The 22,257-nt window shown below is 35.9% G+C and overlaps 1 long non-coding RNA gene across 1 annotated transcript in view; it reads left to right on the top strand.

Moving 5' to 3' along the window:
• Positions 1 to 22,257, top strand: part of LOC309845278 — a 57,413-nt gene that overhangs the window by 28,096 nt on the left and 7,060 nt on the right. Inside the window, exon 2 of the long non-coding RNA XR_014301178.1 lies at positions 8,720 to 8,779. This is a non-coding gene — a long non-coding RNA (uncharacterized lncRNA). The remainder of the gene's footprint in view (positions 1 to 8,719; positions 8,780 to 22,257) is intronic.

A 22,257-nucleotide genomic window follows, 5' to 3' on the forward strand; every position in this document is an offset into this window, starting at 1 on the left:
TTTTGTTACCCATATAATATAAGTCTGGGTGCATGATGTGGTAAAATGAATTGAGGACTAGATAATGCACTTCAGACCTTTCAGATAGCAGGAGCAAAAGTCATTTTTTCTTTTATTTCTTATTTATTTTAATTAATAATGCATGATGATGATCTCAGCAGTTTAGCACAGCAAGTTCCAATTCTCTCATTTTCTATCTGCAGAACAGAGATGTGACTCTGCTGTCAATATAGGTTGTGGCATTTGTTACATAATAACAACAAAAATCATATTTAGTGTGGCTAACTTTTTGAACCTCTCTACAATAAAAGGATACAGTGTTGTCTTATGCAAAGAGATGAAGTCATGTCATGTCTTTTTTGAGTTAAGGGGATAAAGCTACATAGTGGGCAGAGACAAGGGTTAAGAAAGTCATTCTCTGAATATAATGAAACAGAGCAAGAAAAATAATACCACTTTAGAGTTTCATAGAATATCATAGCTGAGCTATATTAAAGAAGTATAAAATATAGCCTTCCTTCAATACTATTTACTACTAACATATTTTATATTTAATTTCCAGTGAATTACATTTTGAAAGTAAAATGTTAGTCAAGAATAGCAAAAGTTTTCAAAATTATAAATATCTTTGCCACTCTCAAGCTAGATGTATGCTATATTCTCCATCTGAATTTCAGTGCTCATAGATCAAAGACTAACATCAAGAGAACTTTCTCTGACATTGAAGGTCAGAAACTTCAGAAATAGTGCTAATAGAATAAGAACACAAAGGTGCTATCCAAGAATGTCTGTGTTTACTGTACATTCAGACAGCTAAATAATTTTCTCAAAGTTTAGTTATACACTGGACAGTCTCATTTCAGCTTGCATTGGAAGAATTTTTAGTGGTTTCTTAGGAAAAGAAACTTCCATGTCAGCTGCCAGAAAGCAACATGATGGCCACTGTTTGTTCTATGCAATTACAAAAATAGCAACAGCCTGTGAGCATGAAAACTGTGCCAACTTGTGTTTCAGGGTAACGCATTCTAGTATAAGATAGTTTCAGGTAACAGTTGTGTGACTTAGAGAAAAGAAATTACCAACTGATAATTGATTTTCAGACTCACCCCAAGACTCACCCTCCCTTGTAGGACTCTAGGTTTTAAAGAAATTTAGAGAAATTGAAAAGTTTTGTTTAAATCTTTCTAAAGAATAAAATAAGAGTAGCTTTCTTGAGTAGAGGGCTCTGCAGATGATTGATAGGAGTGTGTCACTGAGTTTAAATTTAAACACTTGCCAGAAGACAAATTGTAGTGCAAAAGTCTATGGAAGTAAATATTATCTGAATTAAATGACAATTTATTCACCCAGAAAATTATTACAGTGTACAAAAACAAAAATTTTGAGGTTTTAGGTAATTCCTAAACCCTAGGACATAAATTCCATTTTTTTCTTTTTTCTCTTCTATTTTTCTTCTAAAATGGAAGAATGAAAAACCTAAGAATAGGTGACATAAGACAGACAATAGAAGCCCAACCTGAGTTTTGTCAGACTCGGTCAGAGCTTGGTCCATTGCTAACAAGAAACACTGCCATCAGTGTGTGTGTGTGTGTGTGTGTGCGCGCGTGTGTGTATGTAGAGAACAGAATCAGCTAATGAAATCAAGCTTTCCTTGATGAATCTAGGTTTCTAATTGAAATCTTTTCATGATTTGGCTGTATATGGAGGCATGCTAGAATCTGTCAATGTAGCCCATGGGGAAGTGGGCAGGAAACAGGCTGTCAGGTTTTGTGCCATTTCAGATGGAGTGGAGAATGGAGATGCTGTTTGATACTGCAATTCAAGAAGTATCAAAGAAGGCTTGGGGTCAAAGTCAACCTGAAAGCTCCTTTCTTTCATCTAAAAGATAGGTCAAATCATACTATTCCTCCCATTTTTTTTTTCTTAAGAAAGAGAAAATATAGAAGAGAGCAAAGAAAACATTCAAAGTGAAGACATAGGCAGACAAAGAGAAAAAAATCTTATACTTGTCAAAGGCAAAGGACAGGAGAACTTCAAGCAGACTGCACAGTGAAGGAGCAGATGGGGTGGCTGATTCCAATAGTGTCCAGAGCAGCTAGAACCATAGAAATACAGGTGACAGTGTCTGAGCAATTGCAGAAATAAAATGTCGTGGAACATTGGCACTGAGAGCAACATACGTGGATTGACCAAGTACAATACTAGGGGACAAAATAAAAGAAAGATGCAGATAGACGATCAATCAATCCTGTTCATATAGAAAATCTTCCTCAGGATGTTGATTTTACTGCGATAAGAGAGTGAAAGAAGGAAAGGTATGGTATTTTTGTTGTTTTTCTTTTTAATCCTCTTTTCTAAGGGGTTAATATTTGGTGTTTTGGGAATCCAGACAGAAGATCTTTTACCTATGAGATGGCAACTCTCCATCATCTGGATGTCATTTGGTGGGGGGAGTGCAGGCAGAGGGAGGGGACCGAATTATGTGAGGCTGTTGAGCATAGGGGGTAGACCCGAATGGCAATGCTTTAAATCTTTGCTTAGATGAGGAAGGGAAGAGGTTTTGCAGGCTTAACACCATTTTTTCAGCCCCTGGCTGTTCTCAGGAGGCCAGAAGAGGGGTGGAAGGAGGACACTTGTAAAGTGTGACTCCTAAACATAGGCCCTTGAGAGTAGCAGCAAATTTCTTTGTGGCTAAGTGTGCTATGAGTGAGATTCATATTTGAGCCTCTCAGAAGCATCATCATCACTTGACAGAAATGGGAAAAGAAGGCAGCCTTTGGTTGAGCACTGGAAGGAGAAAAGCAATGATGGGATTTCACGTGGCATGAGAAGGTGTTCTAAGCACCTTGTAATCCTCAAGCATTCTTCTGTGGAGCGACAGAGAGATCCAAACCTCTCATAACTGGGAATCAGAGTCAACTTAATTTGCTTTTAAATAATAATAATGATGTGATACTTCTTGCTTTTGAGTGTTGAGGAGAAAATACTTACCCCAAATTATGTTTAGTGTGCTGTAAGAGTTTCCTGAGCATGGCATGGGTTTCATTTGTAGATGAAAACTATCTTAACACTTTGAAGATTCGAAGTCAACAGATACACTGAAGCTTCTCTTCTAAGGAGGGAAGAAGTGTAAAAAACAGTAAAAGAATGGAAGTGTACCAGAAATAAAACAGATTTCTGTGATCTGCACTAGAATAAAGAATAACTACAATTATTCATTCTCTGTCCCTTAGATCATCAAAGAGAACATGGTGATGGTGAAGTGCACAGGAGATCACATTACCCCCCAGGGAGCTAGATAGCCCTCAAAAATATTTCCATGAGATACATACCTGTCTTTTTACTGTTTTTATTACCTTCTGTTAACTCTTAACTCCATTTTCTCAAAATGTTAAACTTTATTTTTCACATAGCAAGTTTATCTCAGTCTTTCATTATTTTTTAAATCTTCTATTTGTCTTTTAAATTATGCTTTATTCTAACGTACTAAATGCATACTCTTATAATTTTCCTAATTTTAGTCTCTGGTTTTAATTTTTGGCCATATCTTTCTCACTTCAAAATTTTTCTTCAGTTTTAATTCAAGGTTTCCCTTTTTTTAATACCCATATTCCTCTTCTTAAAGTTTTATATCTTTATTTACTTTATGACTTATCTTGATAATAGCTGAACAGAGCGACCACAGTGTGGAAGAGGATGACATCTTTGATCTTCCTATTCTGATGTATGTCACCTATATTCCCCGTGCTTTGTTTATTTATTCTTTTAAATAACTAGTATTAATGCAATGATATAGGGGTCTAAATATTACATCTGCATAATTAATTGTCCCAGTGACATTTATTCAGTAGTCTTGTCCCTATGATCTCTGATACTATCTCTGTTATGTATCGCATTTCTGTACATACGTCAGTCAACTTCAGATCTCACTATTGTACTTTATTGATTATTTTTACTGATATATATATGACTACATAAATCACATGTATTATATAATTATATATATTACTTATATATGTATATATTATACAGTTATTTTCCAATACATACATGTTGTAATAGCCATAAGGAAAATTAAGAGAAGTTAGGACTGTGATTACATGCAAGAGGGAGGAAAGAAATGAGTCAGAGATGGACACACAAAGGAGTTCAAAACTACTAATATTTCTTAGGCTCAGTAGCATGTACATATATGTTTATTAATAGCTATGGAATTATTTTGAATTATTATGTTGAATATTGAATATTATATTGAATATTATTTTTAATTATTTTCTTTTAATACATACACTTTATTTTTCAACTGCAAATAAATGACTGCAAATATTTTATTTAAATTTACTGATCTGTAAAATTCACATAGAATGCAAGGTAGAGACATAACAAGGGGAAAGTAAAGTTCTATTTTGTTCACTTTTGAGTTGCAGATAGCTCGAAAATATCCAAGTGTGGATATACATTCATTTCTGGAGCTCAAGGTGGTAGTTCATCCTGTAGATAGAATATTGAATATCTTCAGCATGTAATTTATACATAAGTCAGGGAATGAAATGGTACTGAGAAAAAGAAGATAGCTCCAGACTGTACTCTGTGGAGAACTTTCCTTCAGAAATATAGGAGAAGGATCTAACCAAAGATAGCAGAATAGCTTGCAATGAAATAGGAAAAGGTTGTTTCAAGGAAGCCCAGAAAGGATAATCTTTCAAGTAGAAGCCAAAATCTTAGTAAATTACGCTGAGAGTCCAAGAAAGTCATGTTTAAAGCAGTGTTTGTTTTCTCTTCTATGAGGAGGTCCCTGTAGCACTGACGGGAGCAGAGAAGAGGTGGGAGCAGCCGGAAGAACTGAGGAGTAAATAGAGAATTCTACTCTAAGAAATTCCTCACAAAACTTCACTCTTATCTCCTCAAGTAAAGTAAAACCCACATCAGAATTGATAAATAGTAGCCAGACAAGCAATACTAACTTTAAACAGTAAACTGGGAGACGGAAAAAGTATAGGACATCATACAAGTAACAGGCATGGATGTTATCCCTCCCTGTCAGTTCGACTGGGCTAAGGAATGCCCAGGTACCTGATAAAACATTACTTCTCAGGCTTTTGTATTCAGACTAAATTATAACACTGTTTTTCCTCATTCTCCAGCTTCCAGATGGCAGATCTTGGGACTTCTCATCCTCCATAATGACATGACCCAATTCCTATACTCTCCCATATAAATACACACACACACACACACACACACACACAAATATAGTCTTACTGGTTCTGTTCCTCTGTAGAACCCTGACCAACACATGCTGATATCTGCATAAACAGTGCTGAGCAATACCACAAAATGTGGACTAAACAACCCAAGGGGGCACATCCTTTTTTCTTTTCTTTTTTTTTTTTCCTAAAGATTTTGTTTATTATTTATTTGACAGACAGAGATCACAAGTAGGCAGAGAGGCAGGCAGGGAGAGAGGGAGAAGCAGGCTCCCCGCTGAGCAGAGAGCCTGATGCAGGGCTCGATCCCAGGACCCTGGGATCATGACCTGAGCCAAAAGCAGAGGCTTTAACCCACTGAGCCACCCAGGTGCCCCCTTTTTTTCTTCTTACGACAATGAAGCAAAGGGAATGACATCTAGAAAGAATGATGTAAAGTGGGGAAGAAAGAAGAAAACTCTGATAGGAAGACATCAGGACTATACATTGCATAAGAAAAATATCTTGAGTCACATGGCTACAAAATACATCTCATTAAGGTACACTTAATGGAGGCTAATAAAACTTAAGCCTCAGGTTATCTTCTCTGACATTGTTACTCCCTCCCCTTTTTTAAAGATTTAGTTTATTTATTTGACATAACACAAATAAGTGGAGAGGCAGGCTGATGGAAAAGGAGAAGGAGAAGCAGATTCCCTGTTGAGCAAGGAGCCTAATGGTGGGGTTTGATCTCAGGATCCTGGGATCATGATCTGAGTCAAAGGCAGACACTTAACCAACTGAGCCACCCAGGAGCCTCTACATGTGTGCTTTTTAAGTCATTACACCTAATGTTGTATTCATAAATTTTTTTTATTCTTTAACAAAGGCCCTACAGCTTGTATAAATTCACTGAACCTCAATATACCTTTGCCTAAAACTAGGAAGAGTAAAACCTTGGTAGTGTGCATAAAAAATTCATAAAGGAAAAAGCAGAGACTCTGCTACAAATGACACCACCACCTCCACAAAAGGTGCTACTTCCTACCCCACAAAAATGTATATAGACCATTTATCCAGCCTTCACACCATATCTCCGGGAGAAAATAAAGCAAAGCTGGCTTTGATACTGTAGAAAGAGAGCTTAGTTAGTCTCACAATTATCTAAGCAAATGAAGTGTCTAGACGGGGACAACCAAAATGGGAAAGAAAAAGAAATAACCAACACAGCAATTAAACAAACACAATATGGCAAAACAACTTAAGATATTAAAGCATGAAAAAGAAAGAAAAAGAGCTCATCCAATAGGAGATTATAACTTGAACAAAAGGCAATTATTCACAATTGCTTCACATTGTAGAACAAATTAAGAAATGTTATTTCTGTAAAATAAGAACTCCAAGATCAAATGTAAGATAAAAAGTAGTTTGAAAATAATTGCAACTGTAAGAGGAAGTGAGGATTAAATTATCATAATAGAATTAATATATTAATTAGAAAGAAAGAACAAAAATGATACAACTAAAAATAAAATTGCTGACATAGAGGAAGTATTTGAAATAATCACAGTAGTTACAGAAGGGCTTAAAGAAACAGAATGAAACAATTGGACATGGATGATAGAGCAAGATAAGCTAACATAAATATAATTTTTGTTCTTGGAGTAGAAAAACCTAACACTAGAGCAGAAGATTATTTTAAAATTCAGTATGAGAGAACTTACCCAAAATAAATAATTAAATCTGCAAATCTAAAGAAAACCCTATATTCCAGGAAATTTTGATCTAGAAACCTCAAGAACAAACTATATGCTGAGATGGATAGTTAAGTGTTGTTTTAAAGAAGTCTTTTTGGGGGGCATCTAGAATTCAAATCATCTACAACAGGGAAATACTAGGCTTACATCAAAGTGCTCCTCAGCAGCTTTCAAAGCCAGAATACACCGTTTCCATAATGTTCTTAGGAAAGTATGACCCAGTAATGTTACGGCCAGCCAAATCAGTCCAAGTATAAAAGCACCAGGGAGCTGGGCGGCTCAGTCATTAAGCATCTGCCTTCGTCTCATGGCATGATTCCAGGGTCCTGGGATCAAGCCCTACATCGGGCTCCCTGCTCTGTGGGAAGCCTGCTTCTCCCTCTCCCACACCCCCTGCTTGTGTTCCCTCGCTTTCTCTCTCTCTGTCAAATAAATAAATAAAATCTTAAAAAAAAATAAAGGCAATTTGAGGACTGTATCCTCAAACATGAAATGTATCAGGAACAACACGATCTACGCATCTTCCTTGGGAGGAATAATGTTTGACAAATTCAGCAAAGTATGAGGAAGATAAAACTGAGGAACACAAAAGAAGCCCAAGATGATTAGTGGTAAACATTAAACAGGTGGAACAAAACCAGCTGGAAGCAGCAGTGGGAATTATTCCTTTTATAGAAATGTCATAAGTTTGCAAAAGTTTATACAGTATAAAATATTCATAGTCAAATTGAAATAAGATTTTTCATTTTATTTAAAATACAACATGTAATATTCCATTTTATAAAAATATTTCTATCAATTTTGATCATTTTATAAAAATATTTCTATCAATGCAGTTGTTTACATGTATAGGATATATGCATTTTCTTTGTGTTAAGACAATTCCAGGGGACTGTTATTTGAAGATTTTTTAAAAATCTTTCCCTTTATAGTATCTCTGCAAAATTTGAAAATCGGTATAATTCATACTTATCACTTTGCAGAAACAAAGTGATTTTAAAAAAACATAATAAAACCCTATAGCAATAATTTTTTAATGTTAACTAGCATTAATTAAGGATGGTAGATATGAGAATTATTCTTCTTTGTGTTTTTTCAGATGAATTATAATTCCCCCCTACTATCAAAATATTATAAAATGTATACAGAAGTAAAGTTGTAAGGGAGAGAGTAAATACAGAAAACTATTTGAAAATGTTTGAAGCAATGGGACCTAGAAAAGGCTGTAATTGGAAGGAAATGTAGATTAACAATGGGGTTTTCATTAAAATAGAGGAAACTAGAACATTTTTCTATGCTGATATGAAAGATCCTGTATAGCCAGAAAATTTGATGCTGCAGGTGATAGAGATAACTAAGTGAAGGACCATAGTTCTTTGAAGAGGTTGTAAAGGGTGGAACCCAGAGGACTAGCTGAGTGATTGTCCTTGGACACAAAAGAGGTCTAGTCATTCATCGTAAGAAAAGAGAAGAACGAAAAATCTGGGCCCCAATGAAAGCAGGTCATGTTTAGAGTCAGAAAATGGAAGCAGTTTGATTCTGGTTTTTAAATTTTGTTAATGAACTTTGTCACGAAGTTCTTACCTGAGCATAAAGTAGACAGAAAGACTCTTGGCATTGGTTAAATAATGTGAGTTAGTATAACAAAACAAATCCAACGTTCTCAGCAGCTGAACATGATAAATATATTTTAATGATGTGTACAAAATCAGTGTGAGTATTCCTGATAGGCAAGTCTCTTCTTCACTGCCACTTAGGACTCATTTTTCTTTCCAGCTTGTAACTTTAGCATCTTCTGGATCCTCATAGAGCTTTTCCATTCAGCCAGAAGATCAGGTAAGAGAAGCACTGTATGTAGGAGATTTTTTTTTAATGGCCAGGTCTGAAAGTGATGGATATACCTTCTGCCTGTGTTCTGTTGGCCAGAATTCAGGAACATGATTACCTCCAACTAAAAGGTTGCTGGAGAATATAGTCAGCTTATGATTCTAGGAGAAAGAGAAAATGATTTGGGGGGAAGCTAACCAATTTCTGCCTCAACAGTGGTATGAAGTAATTTCAGGTGGTGGGACAATCAGGCTGTCTGAGATGTAATATGATTGTTGGGCCAACTGAGTGCCATAAAAAGAAAATCTTAAATTATTTTTGAAATTTTAATTAAAGAACACATAGCAAGAAGTTCTGGTCTCAGTTGGGTGACTTCCTGTATGGTTATTAATTAGTTCAGATACAGAATAGGGGGGTAGGATGTCTCATCCTACCATTTTCCCAAATGAGTAAGTTCAAGGGACAGTAAAATAACCAATTGAGAGTATTTATAAAAGAGAAATGTTATCTATGGACCATAGAAACGAGACTGATCTCGGAAGCAGGTGGATATTGAAAAAGTAATGGAGTTAAACACTATAGATTTCAAAGAAGTCAAAGATGTATAGGAGTACACATATTTGATAGAAACACTATAAAAATGAAATTATCTTAGAGTAGATTGCTTTAAATATCTATTTTAAAACTTTCTGGTAATAACAGGGTTTATGCATATTTTCATAAAAAACAATGGCAGCAATAGAATGGATAAAAGTTCATTGGAAAAGAGAACAAAAAAATGAAAGCCTGGGGCATAGGATTTGTACTTACAAAAATTATAAAGAAGTGTTGAAGGAGGAAAACGATCAGCTGTAAGTTCTAGCCTTTGATGAGTAAGTTGGGTAAGAAAAAAAATGGATGACAACTTGAATAGTGGAAAATGTATTTTACCCTCAGGGATGAATCTCAGAAAATGAGGTTAAGTAATGGGTTCTAAGTAATGATGTAAAGTAAGGAATTCTAAGTAGCCCACATAGATCCTGTGGTAAGTGAGAAAGGAAACAACTTCAAGTTAGGAAAAGGAAGAAATTACCCCGGTTGATATCTGGGTTTCACCTAAAGCCAGAAGAAGAGGGTATTTCAAGAGGAGGTTAAAGATACTGAGGTGATTTCTGACCTAAGTGGGTGATCTAGGAGTTGTTGTGAGTTTGTGAAGGAGGGTGTGTGGGTGCTAAGGTCCGTGGCTGTCAGGGGTGGTGTGGAGATGACACTAGAAGGACAATCTGGAGCACTTACATGGTGGTGACTGAGGTGAGAAGAACTAGAACGTACGATGCACTTGCAGGCTTGCAGCAAAGCAGTACTCTCAGTATTATTCTGAATTCTTCTCTCAGGAACCTGCCCCTAGAAAGGAGGGAAGGAACACGGGAAATAAAAGAAATGTGACAGATGTGAGAATATTTGACAGAAAGAATGAAGGTGATTGGTGATTAATTAGAAGAGATAAGAGAAAAGAAGTAAACGAGGGTGATTTCTTCATTGCCAGTTCAAGCATCAAAATAGCTAGTAGTGTTACCACCCAATACAGGGAATATTGCCTGGGGAGTATAGACGTCATAGTCTCTTTTTTATTTTGAAAGAGGAAAAGGATAATGTAGTTATTCAAATGAAGATGGAGATATTGTGCTAACTAACTGCAGAGAAGTTCAGGAGAGATGTCTGGGCTGTAGATACAAAAGAGTATCAATACAGAAGGTTGTATAGAGGAGGAGGCAAAAAAGACTGAGAAGCAGCATCCAGAGACCTAAAAGTAAAATGGACTTTATTATAAGAGCCATAAAACAAGAAGTACAGATAAATCAGTAGGGTGAGAAAAATGTCAACAGATAAATAATATATACCATTTATATCATAATATAAATATAAATAAGCATTATGAAGCACACACATTTCCTTTCTGTAGATGTCCAGAATTTTCTGAAATGAGACCCTACTACATTTTTAGATTTTCTGAAAAATCATTCTTTTTTTTTAATTTTTAATTTTTTTATAAACATATAATGTATTTTTAGCCCCAGGGGTACAGGTCTGTGAATTGCCAGGTTTACATACTTCACAGCACTCACCATAGCACATACCCTCCCCAATGTCCATAACCCTACCCCCACCAAGCCCCCTACCCGCCAGCAACCCTCAGTTTGTTTTGTGAGATTAAGATCTGAAAATCATTCTATTATACTCAGATATATACTGGTTCCACCACTATATGCATAATCTATCTTGAAAATATTATTATTGTCAGATATAGCAGTTTAAGTACTATTATCAGATATTTTGAAAACTATAGTAAGTTAAGAACTAATATACCAGCCTCTGAAAAATGTCATTTTCAGAATAGATACTAGTTCAACTTTTTAGAGTATTCTCTAAATACTCACCAATAGTGGAGCAATAATTTATAAAGTAAAATACCCATCACAGATGATCATTTTGTAATGTAGCTTCTGTAAGAAATAGAGTATTACGGGGTGCCTGGGTGGCTCAGTGGGTTAAAGCCTCTGCCTTCGGCTCAGGTCATGATCCCAGGGTCCTGGGATGGAGCCCTACATTGGGCTCTCTGCCCAGCAGGGAGCCTCCTTCCTTTCCCTTCTCTCTGCTTGCCTCTCTGCCTACTTGTGATTTCTGTCTGTCAAATAAATAAATAAAATCTTTAAAAAAAATTTTAAAATAGCGTATACATGGGAATATAGTATATAATATTTTGGGCTAGTAATACAAATTTCCATTTACTAATAGAAAATAATTACAAAAGTAATAAATGTAACTTAAGTGACTGTATTATTTCAAAAGCTAAAAAAAGTACCACAGTAATAAAAATATAACTCATTCACTAAAAAGATTTAACAAAACTACTGTTGATCCTGTGATGTCCTCAAATAATTTACAATAATTAGAGTTTACCAAAGAGAAGCTGAAGTTGAAACAACAGGAAATCCTTTGACAATTTAGGAAATGCCTCTCTCAAGCCTGACAGCTTTATTAACATGACTTTTGTGTTCCAACAAAAATAACAACACGAATGCATATTCATTATTTGCCCCATACTGTAATGATGTTTGGATGCAGCAGATTCAAAATTTGTTTTACAATAAAGGGTTTGATGCCAGGGTTTGATGTGTCTACTTTCAACATTTCCCCCCCCACTTTTTTTCTTTATCTCTTAAATCGGCTTTAGATGTATAATATATTTTATATATTATAATATAGTTGTCTCCCTGCTGAAATGTGATAGAGCGATCTGATTGTGTGGATTACAAGAAGTCCCAGATACTAGCTTTTTAAGACTCTTTTTCTAGATCAGTTTTAATTTTTCAACCACAGAAATCTACATTATCACACTTTCACTGTTCTTATTTTGACAAAGATCATTAGGCAGTCAATAAAGAATTGGAAGGTCAGTGAGGCAATGTGAAAAATAAAAAGTCACAAGCGGACAACCATAAAAATATTTGTAAAGCTTTCTCAAGTTTGCTCATTGGTTCAACAAACTTAGCTACAATAGAACTATGTGAGAGAGCCAAGTAGTACACTCTGTCAGACTTACAAACTCAAATCAGTGGCCAGGGATTTCTACAAAATCAATCTCTTTCTAAATGGGCAGTCCTTTATATTTATCCTATAGAGCTAATCATTTCTTTGTAAATAATAAAAACAATACCAGAGGGAATATTTGTAACTAGGATAGTTGATTAAGGATTCCCTTGACTGCTATAATTAACCAAACTTTATTAATTTGAAAAATAAAGGTTTTTTAATTTAAATTCAACTGGCCAACATATAGTACATCATTAGTTTTTGATGTAGTGTTCAATGACTGATTAGCTGCGTAACATCTAGTGCTCATCAGATCAGATCATGTGCCATCCTTAATGCCTATCACCCAGTGACTCCCTCCACAGCCCCTTCCCTTCTTCAACCCTGAGTTTGTTTCTCAAAGTCAAGAGTCTCCCATGCTTTGTCTCCCTCTTTGATATCTTCCCATTCCATTTGGCCTCCCTTCCCCTATGGGCCTCTGAGCTATTCCTTATGTTCCATATATGAGTGAAAAATGTATTTTTATATGACTGGTCAGGGAATCATAGCATAATGGTCAAGAACTTGAACACTGGAACAAAATTGAATAGCTTTGAATTCTGGCTCTGCCAATGTCTGTGTGACTTAGATGAACTTACTTAGCCTTTCTGTGCCTCGTCTGTAAAATGGAAATAATAATGACCTCTTTCATGTATGGTTGAGTAAGGATTAAATTACTTAAAATATATAAAGAATTTAGAACAGTCCCCTTGTGCATTTCCCTGTGTGTGCCTCTGTTTCCTGCCTTTCTCCATTATCACGGCTCCATCCCTTCTGCAGCATCCATGATCTCTTTCTCCCCTAAGCCCTGTCTCCGCATTTTGTACCTTCTTCAGTGTGGTCTCTATTCTCCCCTTAGTTGTCCGGTTTGTTTTGTCAGTCTTCAGCTCGATTTGTGGGGTATTTGGGATGATTGGATAGTTACCTAGTTGTGTTCCTGGGACAAGACAAGCATAGGCTCTTCATACTCTGAAAACATCTTCCTCTTCTCCCTCCAAATCCAAATTATCAATTGCCAGATTGTTATGTATGTTAACTAACTGGAACTTAAATAAAAACTTGAATTTAGGATGGAGCCTGGCATGAATTCAACTCTACCTGAATATTCATGACACTAAATATTAGCTAAAATAAAAATTTTCTCTCTGTATTGGAAAGACAACCTTACTTCCTCTTGAATGTGAACAAATAATTTGTTGGGCAAAGTTGTACCATCATCTGTTGAAGAACTTCAGTAAAATGAATTTTAGAGTATAAATAACCAGAGTCTGGGGAACATGACTGATAGGTCTATTCAACAAGCATTTATTAGGGGCCTACTATATGCCCTGTGGCTCCTGCTTTCTAAGGTAGAGAGAATGAGCAAGTCTGTTCTCAGTGTATTGCTCTATCATATTTGCAATCAGAGGACAGATAGATGACAGACAGATAGGAAGCATTAGGAAGGAACTGGTGGCACGATGCCTGTATGCAACATGGGCTACCAAGTAGAGAGTAGACCCACTGAATCTCCTCTATGAAGGCAGGTTAGTTTCACAGAGAGCGTCAGACCTGAATAGATCCTGAAGCCTGACCAAAAACCCACCCTATTTCAGTGATTAAACATCTTAGGTATCAAGGAGCATTATAAACACCTGCCTTTTAAAATAAAATTTATAATGGATCTTGATCTAGAAGTCTCTCTTGCAGATTAGGTGAAGGCATGGCATTCATACCAGGTCGAGACGCTTCTCTCCTCTTTAGTTCTCTTTAAGATAAGTCACAGAGAAATACAGAACATAAATGATTTGTGTCATAAAACTCATTATCTCACCCCTTCTTACATTTATTCATAGATAAAACGCCACAAGTACTATTCTCAAGGATAAAAGGATGAATGTGTGAAGCTACAGGAATACTCAAATAACAAAATGTGTTTAATTGATAGAATCCCATTAATGAATACTTCAGGGTAGGTGGAGTCATAGACAGTTGTAGTCACATACAACTTTTTCTATAGTGTAGGTTAATATTCAAATCCTTGGTTATGTCATGTTTGGCTTGGCAGTGGAAGGGCATTCTAAGGGAGAGAACCCAGTCTGCTTATGGAGTAGATGGATCCCAATCTCATACTCATCTCATGGCAGAAATGCTATGTTTTACTTGTAGCGCTGCCAACATGTAAAGTGAGAAGTAGCTGAAGTGACTTACAGTCATCTGCAGACACATAGGGACACTGTTTTGTTTGTTTTGTGGACCAAGAACAGCAGAGGAAGCATGGCGCCTCAGAGTTAGTAGTGACTCACCTGGATTTACTACTCTACTCCTCAACTAGAAAGCATCCAAACCCTGGAAAGATCAAATGCCTGAACAAAATCATACATCTATCTGGTATGAAAATCAAGGCTAGAATCCAGATTTTTTTGAATTTCAGTCAAGTTTTATTTTCATTGCATCTTCTTGGTAATTATAAGTGACATATAGTAGAACCTTCATATGCTGGTAAAGTATTTTCTGAGACCATCTAAAATTCAAGAATATGTCACTAAATATCTATTTTGTTCTTTCAAATACAATAGAGTATAACTGGGAAATACTAATGATACCTTCAGGGTACTAAGCATCTATAACACGGGACCATAGTTTGTTTATACAGCTATGAAAATAAATGTCTCTGAAGCATATTTCCTTCCAACATTATACATTTCATACTATGAGTTAATTGCTTTTTCATATTTTACTGAAGTTTTTTTCTTTCAGAGTACGAACAAAATTTGGACTATTTAGAACATTGCTGAATCAGATTCACAAATCACTTTTTCTTGTCTTCACATAGAACTTATGGTGGGCTTGACAACTTCAAATTTCCAAGCTGCTGTATAATTTGACAATCCATAATTTATCTAAAATGTTAATTTCTGGATAAAAACATTAATACTTTTAAATAGAGACCAGTAGCAACAGGATTTCTTTCCAAAGTCATTTTTTTTTCATAAAGAAACCAAGTTTTGTCACACAAAAGTAGAATTTTTTTATACTGTAAATGTGAAATGAGAATACAAAGCCACAGTGAAATTTGAGTGTGTGGCGGTCATCTTACTCACTAGCAAAAGCTCATTCCTACCCACTACCCTTGTGCTATTCATCAGTCATGTTCACAATTAGCAAAACTACATATTGCTATATAATAAGACATACAATATCTTTCAAAAATAATCTAAATCAGTCTGTTAAATCTCATGTTGAGAATATCCTATAACCTTATCATATTCATCCTGTAGTCTACACCTCAGAAAGTGCAGTTTTCCCCATTTCCCAGGTAAAAATGAAGTTGGCATTAAGTCTGATGTTATAGCCTGTCCCTCTATACCTTTCTTAATCTGTATATATACAGAATAGACATTTTAGGACTTGCAAAAGTTTCCAAATCAAGCATAGCACATTACATAACAAAAATCTTTCTTCTGCCTTTTTCAACTAAAGAACTTTTAGTTGTTAGATTAAGTCTCTGAAGAAAGCCTTTAATGATGTATTCAAAGTATTTTTTGAATGATGCAACAAATTTTCAGCAAGTTCATTCCAAGAGGAGAGAGCTTATTTCTGTGATCACCTCCAAAAATTTTCCTTTTACAGTTATTCTCTCTGTTGTTGGGGCTTTGATCCTTTTCTGAAATAGGCTTTTTTATCTCTGGGTTACAGTCTTCAATGCAATTGTCTCAGGTTCATGCTGATCTTCACGGTTCTTTATTCTACTTCTCACTGGTTGGTAGTGATCTCTTTGTACTGAAAATATTCCTCTTTCCAATAGACCAGTCCTCCTATCCTATATCAATACAATTTAATCTATGATTATATTGGTCTTTTGAACTTTGGAGAATTTATAGATTTGGTAGTACATGGAGTACATTGTATAGATAGCCTTTCTTTGAGTTCATAAGTTATATACAATCTTCTTAAATTTACAGGACTCAAGCTAAATCCCATAACAAAAATGAACTTATGAACCAATTGTAGTAAAAAAAAAAAATGCTTCTTACAGTTTACATTCTATATTGGCTCCAATATTTCATATATGTTTGGAAATGAAGTCCCAAATTTAAAATATATAAATAAACATTAACATTTTGTATTTTCATGGGATCACACCCTTTCATTTATGTTCCACCAAGACAGCTCTCTAATGTCTTGATATTTCTTCTGAAAAAATTCAAAGCTCCTTATGATTTCTTTATATATCAAAAGGCAGAATTTTAAAGCCTTGAGTTACATGCAAAAGAGTGACAGCAATTTGAAAAAAGAAAAAAGAATTTGCTTTTCAAATCTCATTGGGAAAAAAAAATTGACTTCATATAACCTAAAAGTTTGAAAAAAAATCTATCTTATAGTTTGAAATAAGAGTGTAAAGTCTATTTATAGAAAGAATAGTTTTTTGATTTAAGATTGAAATGTGTTATAATTAAGATATACTTTCTTGGTAATTCTTCCAAAAATGGACTTATGGCATGTGATCTAAATAAAGCTGAAGAGATCATTTTCTGGGGCATTTGCTGAAGTTTTCAAAAGCAGAGCTGGTGTTTTGAGGTTGCAGATGGTATTATGTTACCCTAGAATGTTGTGGCTCTCTCAACTAGAAAATCATTGCCTGTAAATAAGAGGAAACTATAAGACAATGCAGATTAGAAATGGAAGAGAGAGATCTTATTTCAACATGCCTGATCATTCCTAGACATTTCCTTTATGAAAGTTAACATATTCCATTTATTGCTTAAGCAAAAATAAACAGATTAAGATTTATTTCTCATGGAAAATCAACAGCAAGAAAGAGGACAACAAATAAATATAACAATTAATCCCATAGAAAGGGATATCATATAAGAAATAAAAGAGAACTTAAGAATTACAGTGTTTTCAAAATGTTTTAAGAAGTTATTGCAACTATAAGAATTAAAAAGAGAAAACTGGACCATAGGAAAGAATCAATGTACAAATAGGAAACAGTTAACATTGCCAAGGTAGAAATTTACTAGAATAAAATTGTAAAATAAATATATAAAAAATAAATCACACTATATAAGGTTAATCAAATTTCTAGAATATAAAACAGAAAAAAATTGAAGGTATCAACTTAAAAAAACATAAAACATATCTTTAGAAACTCAAGCATCTCATCCTCAAAGAATGAGAAGGGGAAAAAAATGAAAATGGAGAAACTATGGGAGAAAAAGAGAGAGGGATAGAGAAAGCCTGAAGATCATTTCCCCAAGTCAAAGAAAGACTTAGGTCTTAAAAGGGAAAGAAAATACCGAAGAAAAATTGGAATAGAGGAAAAACATGTATACAGAGACTTTACTCTTGAGGTACACGGTGAAAAGCATAAGGATAAGAAGGGAGTTCTAAAATCCTCTTTAAAATGAATAGCATATGATCCCTTCAAAAAATAAGTAAGTAAAATTGGTTGACTTTTTGGCACAACCAGGAAGTCAGGTGGAAGTTGCAAAAAAAGGTCTTCGTGTTTTAGAGTAGAAATTTATAGGTCTATATAAGTCAATTTATAAGTCTATACATGAAATTTATTTTTTGAATAGGTTACATAGACAAAAAAAGGTTTTTCAGACATCCATGAAATCTATATCCTCACCATCTTTTTTTATACATTTGTGGAGACCCTAGTCCATAAGAAGTAAGAAAAGGAAAAGTGTGACGTCTTAGCCTGTGTTCCCTAAGAACTTAGGCAAATTTGCCTTGAGGCAAAAGTTCTTGTACCACTAATGGTTTTTGGAGAACAATTTCAAGAAGACAGGAGTGAGGCAGGGAAGAAAAATGACCTATCCACGTCTGCATTACTGAGCTGGCCACCACTCAGGGCCAAGTGTAACTGGTTGTTCAGTCTCCGAGAGTTATCTTCAACAAGTCTGGTCTGGGAGGGAAATGGAGTAAGTATTTAACCAATGATCCATATGTTATATTCCCAGAGGGAGTTAACACACCCAACCTTTCTGTTTTCACATTCTTGGGAATTGATGGTGTTTCATATGAAGAAGGAAACATTGGAACCTGAAAGATGGGGGGGAGTGGTGGGAGCATTAATCAAAACTGGAGATGGGTGAGCAAAACTGGATCTAAAGGACTCTGTCAGTATGCCTAATGTAAGTGGTATAATATTAAGAAGAGGTAAAATTAATGTCATTTGCAGAATGTATGATTGCCTATTTACAAATCTAAAGCACATCAGACTCTGATATATGGTTAATTCTAAGAAGAAGATGGCGATTGATGGGGACCAAACGAGGATTTTTATGTTTCATTTCAAATATGTAGGGATTTCTTTTTTTTTCTATAAGGAATGATTTTGAGGGTTCGGCTGCAACCTCTCGGGACCATGGGCCCGACCCAGGCGGCTCCCCTGAAGACTCCCCCAACCACTAGAAGCAAATTTGCCTGGGGTTTCCGGCCAATTCTCACGGGCTTTCTGCCCATATTGATACTGATTTGGGCAGAAAGCTAGTGAGAATTGGCCGACATTGTACAGCAATTTGGACTGCACATGCACCCAGTGTTTGGAGCACTTTCTCACTAGGTATGACCTTCTGGGACCATGGGCCAGGCCCAGGCAACTCCCCTGAGTTCCCCTGATGAGGTGAGCTCCCTGGGGGTGGGGTGGGGTGAGAGGGCCGAGTTGCAGAAGATGGTCAGGCTGAATGTCAGGCTCCAGGTTTGGGGGGGGGGGGCAGTGAAGGTAGGGGTAGCTTCAGGAGGTGCGTGCAGTTTCCTCCTGCTCTGAGGGTTTTGTGCAGCTCCAAACAGCTGGATTCCTCCTAGGTGGCAGGCGGAGTCCTGGGGTATGGCTTAGGGGTCCCCAATCTGGAGGGCTTGGGGGCCAGGCCTCTGGGTATGGAAGTCTGCATACCCAACCTAGAGTTAGGGTTAAAGCCTAGGGGCATGGCAAGCCAGATCTGCCAGTTCTGAGGCGGGCTCCCCAGGAGGCTGAGTAGAGGGTGGGGTTGGCCAGCAAACCACCCCCCCCTCAAAAGGAATTATTTCACTATATATTCATCAGTGATTATGAAAAAAAAAAATACGTCTTTTCAAAAGAGCACAGTCTTAGGGGCACTGCCCACAATTTCCTGAGTTGTACCTCTAAGAGCCCCATGAGGAGGAAAGTCCCCCTTGTTTTCCATAAAGAGGGAGGAAGGAAAGTAACCATTTTAAAGATCAACCAAGGTAAAGGAGTCCATCTCAAAATATGCCCAGACTTTCCAAGTTTCCATATCAATGGTCCACCTTCAAAGTAAACTACTTTCTCAGAACCTGTTTAAGCCTGGTAGAATAGCTCCGGCCACAACTCTGGCCACAGTAGTCTTCGTGTCTCACATAAAGGGAGAAAAGAAAAAAAAATTTTCTGACAATCTCTTCTGAAAGCCATATCCCAGGAATTAGGTCCCCTAAAAACATGAGCTTTAAAAAAAACTATCATATGAATGCTTTGCCTCCCAATGTCTACTGTACAATTAACAGAACCCAATATAAAAACTGAGATGTAAAAGACACAACTGTATTTAAAAAGGAGTTTCTATGGAAACCCAAAGATAAAAACAAAAACACTAGAAGAATCTTTTGACATCTATAGCAAACATTAAGCACAGCCTAACTCCTATCCCAACAAATACAAAACCTCATAGTAAAGGCCTATGTACCTCAGTTTTTATTACTGGATACATCTTGACTGGTTTTAAACAAAAAGTTACAAGACATGCTAATAATCTGGAGAAAACAGTTTGGAGAGACAGAATAAGCATTAGAACCAGATACAGATACGACAGAGGTTTTAGAATTACCAGATGAAGAATTTAAAACAGTTATGATTCATATGCTAAAGCCTCTAGTGGAAAAAAATGGGCAATATACAAGAACAGATGGGTAATGTAAGCAGAGAGGTAGACACTAGCAAAGAATCAAACTGGAACTATAGAAATCAAAATTGCTATAAGAGAAATGTAGAAGGTCTTTGATGGCCTGATTAGTAGGATGAACCCAGCAGAGGAATGAGTCAGTGAGCTTGAAGATACGTCAATAGAGAGTTTTCAAACTGAAAAATCAAGGGACAAAAAGAACAAAGCAATAGAACAGAAGGTGTGAAAACTGTGGGACAATTACAAAAGGTATAATGTAGACACAGTGGAAATATCAGGACAAAAAGGTAGAAAAAAACATTCAAAACAATAATGGCTGAACATTTTCCAAACTTAATGACAAACAACATCCACACATCTAGGAAGCCTAAAAAATACCAAGCAAGATAAAAACCAAAAGATTTACATCTAAGCATGTCATATTTAAAATAGAGAAACCAAAGACAAACAGAAAATCTTGCTAGAACCCAGAGTGGGGGGAATACTGCTTTCCCTACAGAGATACAGGGTAAGAATTACATCAAACTCCTCAGAAAAAAATGCAAGCAAAAATAGAACAAGAGTGAATTCTTAAAAGTGTTGGAAGAAAAAAAAAAATAAAAAGGTCTGGTTAAGTTTGGGTTGTAGTTAGACCTTCATCTGGATTTTGACTGAGAACCTGGAAGATCTCTGCTTCCTTAGCCCTGAAATACTGGAGGATTAATTTCTACCATTTTGAGGTTTTAAGCTTATTTAGTCTTCTGTTCCTTGGAGGTTCAAAAGAAGGCTCAGATCTGGGGACAGAGATTCCTGTGAGTTTAAAGCAATCCCTCTAGCAGAACTTTGTTTCTTAAGCCCAACAAAACTATCTAATATTTTGTTCTACTTTTAAAATGTCTCCATCCCAGTCTCCGGCATCCCATATCACCCCAGACATCAGCAAATATCCTAGAATGAAAGTTGGCCATGTATTTGGGATTCCTCAAATATCAATTCATAATTAAAACTGCACAATTGTTAAAAGCTCTGCTGGTTTCCCTTTTCCCCAGCAGTGAATCTCTATCGAAACTAAACTCATCTCCATATTTGGCAAATGCTCCCAGGGAGAAAATAGCTAGAGGTCTGGAGCTCTCCAGAAGGGCCCTTTCATTTCCAAAATTTTGTTTCACCTCCTCTTCACTAATCCAGAGTACTCTGGTGTTCTGAAAATGATGATTTTATTCATACTATCTATCTTTTTAAAATTTTTAGTTATTATGGCAGGACTGCTGGCCTATCACAATGTTTTACATCCAACACCGAAGTCATCCTTTTAAAATCCTATTAAAATATATTTTTTCAATCTAGTTTAATGGCTGGAATAGCAGTATAAATTTCTTCTTTATTACTACAATTAGTACACATACACTGAGTGTACATACCTGAAAGTGTTTCACAGATACCGGTATATGATCATCAGTGTTTGAAGATCACAGTTTATGAAAAGTATCTTACACTGCTCCAAAAGCCACCCTTGTTTGATTTCTTATGATGTTAAGAAATCTGCTGCAGGTGAAATCAAGCTTTTCACTGGTCCTTGCTGAGAAATATTTATATGTAAAATCCAACTTTTATAGGATGTCTATATCCACATAAATTTGCAACTATCCTTAAATAAAGGTTTAGCAATAATCTGCGTTGGAGTTTGTAAAAAATAAAATGATGATCTATAGGAGCAGTAAACAAAAGATCATCTTCCTTTGGCTGAGAATCCTTTTACTTAGTTAAGGAAGTACCAATATATTAAATTAATTTTCCTCTTGTTGAGTTCTTGAACTTCACAACTAATAGCCTCGTAAAGGAAGCACATTATATTTTACTATTCAAGTCAAATAAGTTATCATGGGCTTTATTGTCCATGAAATGCACCTAAAGTGGCTATTGTATTTTCCAGGGACTCCTCTGCATATCTGCCAGATGCTCCCATTACCAAGATTTTTTGAATATTCACTCCTTTATGGTGGCATC

The sequence above is a fragment of the Mustela nivalis genome (assembly GCF_964662115.1).
Source record: "Mustela nivalis genome assembly, chromosome: 12".
NCBI classification, from domain to species: Eukaryota; Metazoa; Chordata; class Mammalia; order Carnivora; family Mustelidae; genus Mustela; species Mustela nivalis.